This window comes from Leopardus geoffroyi, chromosome B1, assembly GCF_018350155.1.
Source record: "Leopardus geoffroyi isolate Oge1 chromosome B1, O.geoffroyi_Oge1_pat1.0, whole genome shotgun sequence".
NCBI classification, from domain to species: domain Eukaryota; kingdom Metazoa; phylum Chordata; class Mammalia; order Carnivora; family Felidae; genus Leopardus; species Leopardus geoffroyi.
Window position 1 is genome coordinate 48,543,120 of NC_059327.1, and position 13,991 is coordinate 48,557,110.

Consider the following 13,991-nt stretch of genomic DNA (forward strand, 5'->3'; position numbering starts at 1 on the left):
AAAATAAATAAACATTAAAAAAAAAAAACATGCAGAGGAACTGAATAGAAACATTTTCAAAGAAGACATACAGATGGCTAATAGACACACGAAAAGATGCTCAGCATCACTAACCATCAGGGAAACACAAATCAAAACAACAATGTGATATCAGTCAGTGTGGCCAAAATAAAAAAGATAAGAAATAGCAAGTGTTGATGAGAATGTGAAAAAAAAAGGAACTCTCTTGCGCTGTTGGTTGAAATGTAAATTGGTGCAGCCACTGTGGGAAACAGTATAGAGTTTCCTCAAAAAATTAAACCTAAAAATACCTGACAACCCAGCAATTCTACTTCTTTGTATTTACTGGAAGAAAATAAAAACATAATTTAAGAAGATACATGCACTCTTAAGTTTATAGGAGCATTATTTACAATAACCAAATTATGGAAATAACCCAAGTGTCCATCAATGGATAATTGGATAAAGAAGATGTGATATACACATACAATGGAATATCATGCAGCCATAAAAAAGAATGAAATCTTGCCATCTGTGACAACAGGGATAGACCTAGAGGGTATTATGCTAAGTGAAACAAGCCAGACAGAGAAAGCCAGGCACCGTATGATTTCACTTATATGTGGAATCTAAAACACAAGACAGATGAACAAACAGAAAACAAAGAGAAACAGACTCATACATACAGAGAACAAATTGGTGGTTGACAGAGGGGTGAGGGTGGGAGATAGGCAAAATAGATGAGGGGGATTAAGAGGTACAAACTTCTAGTCATAAAATAAGTAAGTCAGAGGGATGAAAAGTACAGCACGGGGCCATATAGTCAATAATTTCATAACAACTTTGTACGGTGACAGATGGTAATTACACCTATCGTGGTGAGGATTTTGTAATATATGTGATTGTCAAATCATTACGCTGTAAACCCAGAGTCAAATATAATATTCTATGTCAACTACACTTTTATTTTTTTTTATTTTTTATTTTTTTATTATTTTTTTAATTTTTTTTTTCAACGTTTATTTATTTTTGGGACAGAGAGAGACAGAGCATGAACGGGGGAGGGGCAGAGAGAGAGGGAGACATAGAATCGGAAACAGACTCCAGGCTCTGAGCCATCAGCCCAGAGCCCGACGCGGGGCTCGAACTCACGGACCGCGAGATCGTGACCTGGCTGAAGTCGGACGCTTAACCGACTGCGCCACCCAGGCGCCCCTCAACTACACTTTTAAAAAAGCTGTGTAGTTTTAGATAGGTCTCTAGAGCTTTCTGTGCCTCAATTTCTTTGTATGTAAAACAAGGATGTGAATATTGGTACCTACCTCACAGGCCTATTGTGAGGAGTAAACGAGTTAATAGAAATAAAGGACTTAGAGTTGTGAAATAATATATGATATATAGGTGATATGTATGTATACAAATATATATGTTTACACCTATGCATATGATTGCTGGTGTTATCTTTTGAGGAAAATTAAGGCATAAAATACAAAGCCATTAATTCATTATTGATAATTCGTTATCAAAATACAAGTTCATAAATTCATTAAACTCATTATTCTCACTATAATTGACAAATCTTAATATTTCACCATATGTACTTTCATATTGAGGTGTGTGTGTGTGTAATCATAGCTTATACCAACTAGGGTTCTTGGTGACAAGCAGTAAAAACCTATGAATGATTTAAGCAGAAAACGGTTTTACTAAAGGACAATGGGGAGTTCACAGAAGCACTTGGGAAGCCGGAGAACCCGCTTAGGGCACAGGTGAGAACAAGGGAGACATCAGCCAGACCAGAGCCCGAATCACAAGCCATTACCTGCATGGTGGGCCTGCTGCTGTAGAACCAGATGCAAAACCTTACAACGTCTGTCACTGGTACCGCTGTCGCTGCTGTCCCTGGAAGCCAGGCACTCCTGCTGCTGCCGGAATTAGTTCTTCTCTATCCCTGCTCCTTTGTGGCACTGGCTCCCAGCACAAAGGTCAGCACAGATGCATGTGACTAAGCATGTGCCCATGAACTAGGGGCAAGGAAGGTTGAGGATGCAGGAATCTGGCATTTCGGGCTCCTTGTGGAAAGTGGGCTCCACCACCTTCAAGATGGGAACATTCCCAAAATATTTGAAAGGAGTTTAAATGCTGGGAAGCTCCCCAAAATCTAGCTTTCTGGCTCCTAACATTGATGCACACCCAGCTTTCCATAATTACACTTTGGGGGAAAAAAAATGCTTACATCTAACTGTTCTAAAAGTTGTACCCAGAATGTGTTTTAATTGGGTATGGCAAGACATGCAGACATGAGAATGATTGTCATGAAGGAAGAAGTTTATACTCACAGATCCCTAGAAATAAAAACCACAGTTGCCATGCAGGGCCACATGGGGAAGCACCAGTGCCAGCCAGGGGACAGAAAAGGCAAAGGAGAAAGCAGGGCTCAGGGTATTTACCGGAATTTCTGCAGAAGAGACAAGGCAGGCCAGGATAAGCAGTTTAGGATCGGATAGTCTGAGTAATTTGGGCAGGCTGTGGGCATAGGGACAGCCTCTAGTTGTCTTGTACCCGGTTGTGGGGTGCTTTGTGCAGGGGGAGTGTTGGCTTTGTATGCGAGAGAAAAAGGAAAGTGGCTGGGGATGTCGACTCGGGACTGACTGGAGGGTTTGTAATATGATTTTTGTACTTCTATGAAAACTGGATCACAAGGATGATGTGAACAACTTTGCCCATTAGTTAGGCCCTGTGAGTAATGGTGGCCAAGTGGACAAACAGAGAATCTAAGAAAACACATTTCGAACACTAATGTGAGGCAGTCATTCCACACAGAAATAAAAGTGCTCATTCTGCTCCCGTATCCCTAGGAGTCATCACTCTGTCCAGCTCCATATCTAGCCTCTCTGGGCAATGCCCATCCTTGCTCTTATCCTGACACAACATCATCTCGAAATTCTGTTTCCCATGGAGTAAATCATAAAGTTCATCAAAAGCACACTGCATATAAAGTAATGGGGTTCGCAGAAAATAAAATAAATTAACCAAGTAAGGAAGAAAATATAGGCTGGTACATTCCTTATTGCTATAAAAGATTGTTAGGTTAGAGTTGGTATTTATAGCTTTCCCCTTCACCCATCCTCCAGAAGAAGCATCTATTCCATGAAAGACAAATTGCTACCCCCTCCATTATGGAAGGAGTTCAATGTAATCAGCTTGCCACCAGGTGAATGATTTGAGCCTCTGGGCTCAGGCACCCTATCTAGAGCTCGGGGTTCGTCATTGCTGCTGGAGAGCTGGGCATTTGGCAATGACAGCAGTAGGGATCCCATCAGGAATAACATCTGTAATTAGAATCACCTAATTAAGTTTACAACGATGCATTGACACTCTGCAAGACCCATCCGTCTTAGATAGAGTTTGGTGGTCATCAAAATTACCTTCCCTGCATCATTCTGGTCTTTGATGGTGGTTCTAATGCCATGACCGCCCCCCACCACACCGAGACATGCTATAGATTTTATTTATTACTTTGTTATAGAGGTTTCTCCTTGGCTCCTCCTGTCAAGACTGATGATGATGTGTCACATACTGAGAAGTTCCCTTAACTCAAGTCTTCACCACCCAAGCTGCAAACCACTTCCCACAGCTCCTGTAATCAAGATGGTAGCCCTCTCACACCAATCTACTTCTCAAGGCCTTGGAGAAGGGAGTGTCTCATGAGCTTTCTCATACGAGGAAGAAGGTGGAAGGTTGTGCATAAAAAAATCCATTCCAACATTTCTATTTTTCCAAGTCTTTCCTTCCACTATACTAATTTGTGATATCTCACAGTAACTTTGCATGGACTGCCATTGAATGAACTGTGAATACCACCCTGTGATGGTTAATCTTATGTGTCAACACGACTGGGCTAAGGGAGGCCCAGATAGCTGCTAAAACATTCTTTCTGAGTGTGTCTGTAGGATGTCTCTGGAGGAGATATGCATTTAAATCAGTAGACGAAGGCAAGAGGATCACTCTCCCCAATGCAGGTGGGCACCATCTAATCTGTAGAGGGCCTGGGTAGAACAAAAAGGTGATGGAAGCATGATTCACTTTCTCTGTTTGAGCTATGACCTCTATTTTCTCCTGCTTTTGGTCACCAGTACACCTGATTCTTCAGCCTTCAGACACAGACCAGGACTTAAACCATTGGTTCCTACCTCTCATTCTCAGACCTTTGGACTCCAGACTGTCAGTGTGTAACACCACCTGCTTTCTGGTTTTCCAGCTTGCAGACAGCAGACTGGGACTTCTCAGCCTCCATAACCATATGAACCAATACCTATAATAAGTCTCATTTTATGTATGTATGTATATATATATATATATATATGAATAACATATATATATATGTGTGTGTGTATGTAGTATTTTTTCTGTGTCTTGGGAGAACCCTGACTCATACACACCCCAGCTGTTCAAATTTGCAGACTAAACCAAAATCTCTAGGCAGTATCCCCCTATCAGTCCACCAAATCTTATTTTAACTTTCTGTCCTTGGTCTGGTACTCTGATAATCCATTTCTATGCATGATCACCAGATTGTGGACATCAACGAGCAGAATCTTGCAGGTTTGGTGTGTGTTTGTGTCTCCTCCCAGGTTTGTCCCTGGAACCTGCCTGCTGGGGCATGGTGGGGACCTAGCCCTTGTTCAAGTCCAGAGGCAGTGAGGGGACTTAGGATGGGGCATGAAGGAAGTTGGCTTACCTGGCTCATGATAAATCTTTCAGGTGAGGTTGTTGTGGGGCTTTCCGCTAAGGTAACAACAAGTTCATCAGCTTACAGGAAGAGAAACGTCTTTCCCTGACAAGGAAGCGTTCCTATCTTGGGACTATTCCCAGTTCTTAGAGTCTTACTTCTTCCCCATTAGTGCTGTGAATTGAACTGATACAATAATTAAGCACATCACAGGATCAGAATTTGAGTTTGGAATTTCACCATCTGGTCACTTATCCATTTATTGCCTGTCATCTCTGAATGTACTTTCAATTTATGTTTCTTTGAAGATTTCTTCTTTAAAGTATACCCAATACTGAACCCTCTTGCACTGTTGGCGGGAATGCAAATTGGTGCAGCCACTCTGGAAAACAGTGTGGAGGTTCCTCAAAAAATTAAAAATAGACCTACCCTATGACCCAGCAATAGCACTGCTAGGAATTTACCCAAGGGATACAGGAGTACTGATGCATAGGGGCACTTGTACCCCAATGTTTATAGCAGCACTCTCAACAATAGCCAAATTATGGAAAGAGCCTAAATGTCCATCAACTGATGAATGGATAAAGAAATTGTGGTTTATACACACAATGGAGTACTACGTGGCAATGAGAAAGAATGAAATATGGCCCTTTGTAGCAACACGGATGGAACTGGAGAATGTTATGCTAAGTGAAATAAGCCATACAGAGAAAGACAGATACCATATGTTTTCACTCATATGTGGATCCTGAGAAACTTAACAGAAACCCATGGGGGAGGGGAAGGAAAAAAAAAAAAGAGATTAGAGTGGAAGGGAGCCAAAGCATAAGAGACTTTTAAAAACTGAGAACAAACTGAGGGTTGATGGGGGGTGGGAGGGAGGGGAGGGTGGGTGATGGGTATTGAGGAGGGCACCTTTTGGGATGAGCACTGGGTGTTGTATGGAAACCAATTTGACAATAAACTTCATATATTGGAAAAAAAAAAAAAAAGTATACCCAATATTAAGCTTTCTCAGTGAAGAGCCCTGGAGGGACATTTTAGGAAGATGAGAGAGAGGTTTCCTGTAATTTCTAGCACAGGTGGGGGCACCTTTCAGCCTCAGCCTGGCAATAGCCTCTCTGTAACCATTCCATCGACATGGAAACCAGAGCCCCAGGTAGCCTGCACACAGCCACCTGCCCAGATTCCCTCGGTGAGCCCCTCTAAGGGCTGTATATGGCTGACTGTGGCCAGAGGGTCACGTGTGAGGAAGATTGCAGGAGAAATAATTTAGGGAAGAGAAGACCAGTTGAGATAAGCAAGAGAGTGGTTTTACATGAAGAATAGCAGAGGCCTAGGGACTGACTTTAGAGATGAGGAAAATGAGGAGGAGCCTGCAGAAGAAACCAAGCAGGAGCCATATGCATAGCAGGTGAGACCATCCAGGCAAGAGAGGGTACAAGAGGCCGAGGACAGAGAGTGTCATCAGGAAGGGCCATCGGGCCAGTTGCTGCTAAGTCGGGCATGGTGAGGGTGTAGAATGATCTATGGATTTAGCAACACAGAGGTTTTCTGTGATGTCGGGAAGAGGATTTTCACCGAGAGGATAAAGACAAAAGCATGAATCAGATGAGTTCAAAGGAGAATGGGCCAAGTAGGTGTAGAGCCGATGAGCCTCAACAACTCTTACAGACTTTTGCTATAAAAGAAGAAAACGAATAGTAGTGGGAGAGAAATGTGGGCTGTCCATAGACTTATTCATTTTTTTAAGGTTTATTTATTTATTTTGAGGGAGACAGAGAGCACACACATGTGAGTGGGGGAGGGGGAAGGGCAGAGAAAGGAGAGAGAGAGAGACAGAGAGACAGAGAGAGAGAAAGAGAGAGAGAGAATGCCAAGCAGGCTCCATGCTGTCAGCGCAGAGCCCAATGTGAGGCTTCAACTCACCACCCTGAGATCATGACCCAAGCTGAAACCAAGAGTCGAACACTTAACCAACTAAGTCACCCAGGTGCCCCTATTCATTTATTTAATAAATGAAGTTATAGACTATTGGTGTCTTAGTCTGCTTGAGATGCCATAACAAAACACCACAGATTGGGTGATTTAAGGTACAGAAATTTCCCGCTCTCAGTTCTGCAGGCTGGAAGTCCAAGGTCAAGGTGCCGGCAGGGAGGGTTTCATTCTGAGGTCTCTTGGCATGTAGGCAGCCACCATCTCACTTTGTGCTCACATGACCTCTCCTTTGTGTCCATACAGAGCAAGAGAGCAAGCTCTCTGGTGCCTTTTTATTTTTTATTTTTTAATTTTTTTTTAACATTTATTTATTTTTGAGACAGAGAGAGTCAGAGCATGAATGGGGGAGGGTCAGAGAGAAAGGGAGACACAGAATCTGAAACAGGCTCCAGGCTCTGAGCTGTCAGCACAGAGCCCCACGTGGGGCTCGAACTCACAAGCCGCGAGATCGTGACCTGAGCCAAAGTTGGACGCTTAACCAACTGAGCCACCCAGGCGCCCCTCTGGTGCCTTTTTATTTTTTAATTAATTAATTAATTTATTTTTTCAACATTTATTTATTTTTGGGACAGAGAGAGACAGAGCATGAATGGGGGAGGGGCAGAGAGAGAGGGAGACACAGAATCGGAAACAGGCTCCAGGCTCTGAGCCATCAGCCCAGAGCCTGACGCGGGGCTCGAACTCACGGACGGTGAGATCGTGACCTGGCTGAAGTCGGACGCTTAACCAACTGCGCCACCCAGGCGCCCCGGTGCCTTTTTAAAGAAGGACACTAGGGACACCTGCGTGGCTCAGTCGGTTAAGCATCTGACTTCGGCTCAGGTCATGATCTCACGGTTCACGGGTTCGAGCCCCACATCAGGCTCTGTACTGACAGCTCAGAGCCTGGAGCCTGTTTCGTGGATTCTGTCTCCCTCTCTCTCTCTGCCCCTCCCCCACTTGTACTCTGTCTTTCTCTCTTTCTCTCAAAAATAAATAAAACATTAAAAAAATTAAAAACAAAATAAATAAGGACGCTAATCCCATCATGGGACCTACCCACATGACCTCAACTAACCCTAATTTCCTCCCAAAGGCCCTGCCTCCAAATACCATCACACTCGGGCTTCAACATACAGATTGGGGGGGGGAGGGGACACATACATTCATTCTGTCCATAACGGTCGGCATGCGAATGGGATGACCCAGGAGAGGAGATAACTGGTGATGGGGCGAGGAGTTGTCCTTGTGCCTACAAGAGTACCAAATTCAGTGTCTCACAGGAAGAGTCAGCCTTAGCCAGGAGCAGAGGCAGCTGCTCAGTGTGGCTGGAGAGGAGATGGAGTTGAAGCAGCCACAGGTCCAGGGTGAGTCAACAGACAGGTGGGAGTCTGTGGAAGTTTTCTGATTGCTCCAATTTTCTCAGTGCAGTGGGAAGCAAAGACACTGGCTGAGAGCGAGGATGGGGGAAAGCATTGGAGACTGAGGGGAGAAAGGAATGTGTCACTCAGTCTCCCGGGAGATCACGTGAGAGACCAGACAAGGGAAGAGTAGTGGAGTAGTTGGGTGTAGTGTAGAACAGTTGGCTGAGTTGAGATTAATACTGTGGGTCTTCAGAGGTGATCGGGGTGCAGCGATGAGGACTGAAAGGTCGTCTCCCCCTCCCCCTTCCCAGTGACACAAGGGGAGGGGGGAGAACAGTGGAAGCAGGTGCCTCAGAGGAGAGCCACATTTGAGACTTGCACATCTTGAGAGCAAGAAGAGCAAGACAATAGAAGAGAGATTAGGGGAAGGAATGAATCTTGCTGATGATGACCCTGAAGTTCCAGAGGGCATGGTGAGTTCCAGAAGGTTCCAGAAGGCACAGTAGAAGGGTTTTGAGAATTGGTGAGGAGTAAGAGGTGCCTACACTGGCTGATCTAGGCAGAGAATATATTTAATGACAGGCTATTGGTGAGGCCCCTTGGAAGCTTAGAGAACCAAACCTGGAAAACTAGTAGTAGAGAAGGCCAACCATCAAAATCACCCCAGACCAGACTTGGAAACACAGTGCTGCTTCTGTTGCTGAATGCTGAGGGTCACATGGCCTGCATCGTCCCTGTCGGCTGAGGACCTTGGATATTGCTGCTGCCCCAAAATTGCCAACCAAAACCCTCCCCTCTGTCCCTCTTCCCTCCTGCTATAAAGCCTGGGCTGGGTGCATATAATCTGCTGAGCCTGACTCACAGACCTTCACCCTAGTTCAAGGCGTGCTCACAGAATCTGAGGGAGGAAAAGAGAAGCAGGCTAGGAAACTGCACAACTAAGAACAATGTAGTGACAGCAAACCACACCATGGTACAATTTTTAGGAAGCCACCCTTGTGTCTCTTCGTCCACACCAAGTATATAGGATTAGACTGGGGAAGTTCCATACTATCCTCCCCAGAAACACTAGATGCTTCTGCCACTGCTATTGCTGGAAGAAAGTTCCAGCTCACATATCTGTTGCTTCAAGTTTCTTGTTCTCATACCCAAATCACAGGCAAGAAGGTTGAAGGGCAGAGCCCATGTCACATGAACAGCATTACGGAAGCCTAGGAAACAGGGTGTTCGTGGAGTCTATCTTGAGAAGGAAGAACTCAAAACGTGAGAGCTATCACAGTAGAGAGATGATGTTCAAAGGACACTGTGCATCTCTAAATGACAGATGTCCACTGCAGGGTAGAATTCTTCAAAAGTAGGAAGAGGTTATAGATGTTGGGAAGTAAAAATAATAATAATAATAACTAAGAAAAATGACAAGTAGCCACCATAAATATTTCTAGTGTCCTCATTCATGGCCCCAGAAGCAATTAGAAATTCCTTGAATTCATCATCCCACTACAATAGAAGCTTCTTAGTCCCTATTTTTGTCTGTTTTATTTACCAATGAAACCCAAGTGCCAGAAAGTGCTTAATATATTATTTGTTGATGAATTAAAGAAATTCATTTGCTGCACTAAAGAAAGACAAAGCTTCAGGTGGAATGTGGGTTTAGAGAACTTGTGGTGCCTGGGTGGCTCAGTTGGCTAAGCGTCTGACTCTGGGTTTCGGCTCAGGTCATGATCTCATGGTTTTATGCTTTATTTATTTTTGAGAGCAAGAGAGGCAGAGCACGAGAGGGGGAGGGGCAGAGAGAGAGAGAGGGAGACACAGAATCCCAAGCAGGCTCCAGGCTCTGAGCTGTCAGCACAGAGCCCAATGCAGAGCTCGAACTCACAGACCACAAGATCATGGCCTGAGCCAAAGTAGAAGTGGGATGCTTAACCGACTGAGCTACCCAGGCGCCCCTTATAAATATTAAAATTAGCAGACATAAGGGGTAGGATTTACATTTCAGTAAAGATTTCCATAGCCCAGCTGAGTGAGCTCTTCCCTTCGTACACCGTGGGTAGCAGAAAACATGGGGGAAGTATTACCCAAGAGAAAGAGCAGAGCACAATAAAATGCCATTGAGACCTCTACACCTTGCCTAAGCAATTCAGCCAGGGCGTTCTGTAACTCACAAGGTATTATAGAATATTCCACACCACGTCAATTTACTACTTTACTGCCCCTGAATAAACAAGGGTGCCCGTGATAGCTTCATAATTTCCTATTAACAAGCAATTATTCCCATCTTAAAAGGAAGTCTCAGATTCTGTGTTTCTTATGTTCCTTCTCAGAAGGGGGATTTACAAAATCCAGTTCTGTCAGGGTGTCCTTCCTCTTTGCTTTGCTACATTTACAAACATGTATGTATATGTATTCCTAAATGGTACTGCACCAGATGGCAGAAACTACTCTAGTTAATTTAAATAGAAAGAGATGTAATTCAGGCTACTAGGAACCTACAAAATCTTTGCAAGCAGTGGGGAAGTGAGCTCCAGGGTGAGCCTTTAAGAAAGACTCCCAAAAAACACCACCGAACCAGAAGCTATTACCTCTGCCCTACTCAACTGGACACCACTGGGACTGAGTTCAAGAATACACAGCTTAGTGGGGTGCCAGAAATCCAGAAGCAGCTCCGAGTTCTTTGGGCTGAGTGATTGAGTGAATGGGGGTGCCATTTAGTAGACTGAGAATGTATTGGGATTAACAGGCTTAAGAGGTAAGAATGTACCAAGAGTTCTGTTTTGGTCATGATAAATTCAAGATACCTGTTGGATATTCAAGGGGAGATGTTCAGTAAGAGGTTGGATGTGTGAGTTTAGAGACCAAAGTAAAGTCTAAGTTGGAGATTTAATTTAAGTGGGTTCATATTGTTGGGGCGCCTGGATGGCTCAGTCGGTTGAACGGTTGAACATCCAACTTTGGCTCAGGTCACTATCTCAAGGCTGAGTTTGAGCCCCTGCCTGTCATCACAGAGCCTGCTTAGGATCCTCAGTCCCCTTGTCTTCTCTCTCTGCCCTGCCCCCTGCTCTCTCTCTCTCTCTCTCTCTCTCTCTGTCTCTCTGTCTCTCTGTCAAAATAAATAAATAAATAAATAAATAAATAAATAAATAAATAAATAAATAAAACTTAAAAAAAAAAAAGGAAGAAAGCACTACTATCAGTCTCAGGCAGTGTGGGACCCAAGGAATTTAACAAAAATCCCCTACCCCTGGACAAGCAGAGCAAGACTAACTCCATTTTGTGCTACACCCACCATCTCATGTATAACCCCCACATGACCTACTTATTGCTTAAGACACTCCCCCACCCTAGTCAAGCCGTTGAGCATACCCTTACTGGAAACCGGCTCAAATAGGAATGCAGAACCCCTAACCGCCAAAGAATGTAAACCCCGCCTTTTGCCCACCAAACTTGCGCGCCAATTCTGACCAGAGTGATAGGCTAGTTCAAACAGTTACTATAGGGTAAATTATAATTCAACTGGCCACCTGCATGTGGACTTAACATGACTATGCAACTTTCTGTGTGTGTTACAATCTCATTGGCCACTGGCCCCTATAAAACTGCTGTGCCTTTTAACCTAGGGTCCAAGTCCCTGCTCCGCTGTGTCGGGTATACTTGGGCCCAAGCTCGAGCTTGCAAATAAACCCTCATGCATTTGCATCGGTATCGGCTCCTTGGTGGTCTCTCGGATTCGAAATCGGGGGCATGACAGCAGATCCTGGAAGAGGTTGTAAGACAAGAAAAGTAAGCATGGTCATAGTTCACCAGAACAAAACACCCGAAACAATTTTGTTGTTCTTCTTCACCAGATTGATGATTTGTAGATGCGAAGTATGGTATTGGTCAATACCTCTTGATTTCAGTAAGGAGTCTGATGATCTTTCACAACATTGTTCTAGCCAAATGAGGGAGAATATCTTGGATAAATTCACAAAAGGCACATTCAACAGGGAGGTCTCTAGTGTCCGTGTCTTGAGGCAAGCTGCAGGCAAGTTGGAACAACTAGGCCAAAAGCATGGTTTTTGTTTTTGTGTTTTTAAAAAAAAAAAATTTTTTTTTTAACATTTATTTATTATTAAGAGACAGAGCGTGAACAGGGGAGGGGCAGAGAAAGAAGGAGACACAGGATCGGAAGCAGGCTCCAGGCTCTGAGCTGTCAGCACAGAGCCCGATGTGGGGTTTCAACCCACAAACCACAAGATCATGACCTGAGCTGAAGTTGGAGGCTTAACCGACTGAGCCACCCAGGCACCCCTGTTTTTGTTTTCTTAAATGTCTATTTATTTATTTAGAGAGAGAGGGAGGGAGGGAGGGGCAGAGAGAGAAGGAGAGAATCTCTCAGGACCTGAACCTAAATCAAGAGTCAGATGCTTTCAGAAACTTGTACCCCAATGTTTATAGCAGCACTTTCAACAATAGCCAAATTATGGAAAGAGCCTAAATGTCCATCAACTGATGAATGGATAAAGAAGTTGTGGCTTATATATACAATGGGATACTACTTGGCAATGAGAAAAAATGAAATATGGCCCTTTGTAGCAACGTGGATAGAACTGGAAAGTGTTATGCTAAGTGAAATAAGTCATACAGAGAAAGACACATGCTCACTCTTATGTGGATCCTGAGAAACTTAACAGAAACCCATGGGGGAGGGGAAGGGGAAAAAAAAGTTAAGAGAGGGAGGGAGCCAAAGCATAAGAGACTCTTAAAAACTGAGAATAAACTGAGGGTTGATGGGGGGTGGGAGGGAGGGGTGGGTGGGTGATGGGCATCGAGGAGGGCACCTGTTGGGATGAGCACTGGGTGTTGTATGGAAACGAGTCTGACAATAAATTTCATAATAAAAAAATAAATAAACTAAACTCTGAAACGAAAAAAAAAAAAAAAAAAAAAAAAAAAAAAAGAAAGAGTCAGATGCTTAACTGACTGAGGCACTCAGGGGCCCCATAGGCCAAAAGCATGTTTTAATTCACAGAGCTGCACTACAGACGCAGGAGGGGTCCAAGGACCCCTCTTCAGCGAGGACAGTTCAGACACTCCTAAGCAAAGTCCAGAAACAAAGGAGCCAACCAGGAGTGTGGCGTCTGTGATTTAAAACAAAGCCGGGAGGGGCGCCTGGGTGGCTCATTCGGTTAAACGTCCAACTTCAGCTCAGGTCATGATCTCGCGGTCCGTGAGTTCGAGCCCCGGGTCGGGCTCTGTGCTGACAGCTCAGAGCCTGGAGCCTGTTTCAGATTCTGTGTCTCCCTCTCTCTCTGACCCTCCCCCGTTCATGCTCTGTCTCTTCCTGTCTCAGAAGTAAATAAATGTTAAAAAAATTTTTTTAAATAAAACAAAGCCGGGAACACTTTTAGGAGCATTAGTACAAGTAGCATGTACAAAGGAGTAATAAGTAAGCCTCGTTCCACAAGAGATTGGAATGGATGTATTCTGAGTTGGCATACCATACCCGGAGCATATTTTATTCTGGAAACACATTTTGCCCTGACAGATAAGTGTGCAACTAGGGGAGCATGCTCAGGATAGTGAGGGGTCTGTAAATATACGCACCGAAAGGAGGGCAACAAAGCTATTAGTTTAGTGGCTAGGCCAAGGGAAACGCACATCAAAGGATCCAAATATTGAACGCAGCTTTTGGCAACACACGCGCGCACTTTAAAGTCTGTGGCCCCTGGCTCTTTCTCAGACGTCCCCTGTCTCAGGCCTGCTCGGTCCGCTGAAAGTCTGGCAAATTGGCGTGAAGCGCTCAGCCCCGACAGGCCGCGGACACAGGTCCACTTTCCGCCTGGGACGCGACACCGGCCCGTCCAGGACAGGGGGCGGGGCGGGGGCGGGGCAGGGGCGGGGCCGCGTTTCACAAGTGGGTGGGGTCCCGGCGGCCTGCC